This window comes from Oreochromis niloticus, unplaced genomic scaffold, assembly GCF_001858045.2.
Source record: "Oreochromis niloticus isolate F11D_XX unplaced genomic scaffold, O_niloticus_UMD_NMBU tig00008659_pilon, whole genome shotgun sequence".
NCBI classification, from domain to species: Eukaryota; Metazoa; Chordata; class Actinopteri; order Cichliformes; family Cichlidae; genus Oreochromis; species Oreochromis niloticus.
The window spans coordinates 17,501-19,870 of record NW_020329342.1 but is presented as its reverse complement, the minus strand read 5'-3'; positions in this window follow the sequence as shown (position 1 = coordinate 19,870).

Sequence of the window (2,370 nt, the reverse complement as noted above, 5' to 3'; positions counted from 1 at the left end):
TTCTTTTTCTGCAGTTACCCTCCACTGCATATCCAGCATGGACCTTGCACTCCCGCAGGCCCCAGGGGACCCACATGCTCCCCTGCTCTAGTCCACCACTAGCTTCTTTTTCTGCAGTTACCCTCCGCTGCGTATCCAGCATGGACCTTGCCCTCCAGCAGGCCCCGGGGACCGACTTGCTCCGCTGCTCTAGTCCCCCAGTAGCTTTCCTTCTCCTGCAGTTACGCTCCACCACATATCCAGCATGGTCCTTGACCTCCAGCAGGCCCTGGGGACCCACATGCTCCCCTTCTCTAGTCCCCCAGTAGCTTCTTCTCTTGTGGTTACATAGCACCGGGTCTCCACCATGGACCTTGACCTCCAGCAGGCCCCGGGGACCCACATCCTCCCCTGCTCTAGTCCCGCACTAGCTTCTTCTCTTGCAGTTACCCTCCGCCACATATCCAGTATGGACCTTGCCCTCCAGCAGGCCCCGGGAACCCACATGCTCCCCTTCTCTAGTCCCCCAGTAGCTTCTTCTCTTGTGGTTACATAGCACCGCGTCTCCACCATGGTCCTTGACCTCCAGCAGGCCCTGGGGACCCACATGCTCCCCTTCTCTAGTCCCCAGTAGCTTCTTCTCTTGCGGTTACATAGCACCGCGTCTCCACCATGGACCTTGACCTCCAGCAGGCCCCGGGGACCCACATCACACCTTGCTCCTGTCTCCCTTGCGGCTGGAAAAGATCCATTTTTGTGCACTGGCCCTGCTGCTACTCATATCCAGCATGGACCTTGACCTCCAGCAGGCCCCGGGGACCCACTTGCTCCCCTGCTCTAGTCCCCCAGTAGCTTCTTTTTCTGCAGTTACCCTCCACTGCATATCCAGCATGGACCTTGCACTCCCGCAGGCCCCAGGGGACCCACATGCTCCCCTGCTCTAGTCCACCACTAGCTTCTTTTTCTGCAGTTACCCTCCGCTGCGTATCCAGCATGGACCTTGCCCTCCAGCAGGCCCCGGGGACCGACTTGCTCCGCTGCTCTAGTCCCCCAGTAGCTTTCCTTCTCCTGCAGTTACGCTCCACCACATATCCAGCATGGTCCTTGACCTCCAGCAGGCCCCGGGGACCCACATGCTCCCCTGCTCTAGTCCCCCAGTAGCTTCTTCTCTTGCGGTTACATAGCACCGCGTATCCACCATGGACCTTGACCTCCAGCAGGCCCCGGGGACCCACATGCTCCCCTGCTCTTGTCCCCCACTAGCTTCTTCTCTTGCGGTTACATAGCACCGCGTATCCACCATGGACCTTGACCTCCAGCAGGCCCCGGGGACCCACATGCTCCCCTGCTCTAGTACCCCAGTAGCTTTCCTTTCTTGCGGTTACATAGCACCGCGTATCCACCATGGACCTTGACCTCCAGCAGGCCCCGGGGACCCACACTTAAGCCCCCTCCCACTAACAAAGCAAAACACCACTGGCAAAATCCTCATGCCCCTGGTACTCCATAAAGTAAATTCAAACGTGCCCCTGGTACACTGTGCAGAAACACTTTGCCACACACACTCCTCGTGCATATTGTACGACAGCTTTTTCCATGCCCCTGGTACACTGCGCAGGAGCACTTTGCGAAATACTCCCCCGTACATATGGTACGACAACATTTCTCCATGCCCCTGGTACACTGCTCAGCAGCACTTTACTAAGTACTCCCCATGCATATGGTATGACAGCTTTTCCACATGCCCCTGGTACACAGACCAGAAACACTTTGCCACGTCCGCTGTACGCACCCTCCTCGCTAGCTAATTGCTGATCTCCCCCACTTCCAGGGGGCCCTGGGGACCACCATCACATCTTCCTGTCTCCCTTACGGCTGAAAAAGGTGCATGTTGCTCCACTGGCCCTGCTGCTGTTGTGTCTCCATTTGGCCGAGGGGGTGAGTCGGCCTCCTGTCTCCCTTACGGTCGGAAAAGATGTGCTGCTGCTGCTGCTGCTGCTGCAGTGGCCCTGCTGATATTCTCTCTCCATTTGGCCGAGGGAGTGAGTCGGCCTCCCGTCCCCTTTACGGTCGAAAAAGATGTGCTGCTGCTGCTGCACTGGCCCTGCTGCTACTCATATTGAGCATGGACCTTGCCCTCCAGCAGGCCCCGGGGACCCACATGCTCCCCTGCTCTAGTACCCCACTAGCTTCTTCTCTTGCAGTTACCCTCCACCACATATCCAGCATGGACCTTGCACTCCCGCAGGCCTTGGGGACCCACTTGCTCCCCTGCTCTAGTCCCCCACTAGCTTTCCTTTCTTGCAGTTACGCTCCACCACATATCCAGCTTGGACCTTGACCTCCAGCAGGCCCCGGGGACCCACTTGCTCCCCTGCTCTAGTCCCCCAG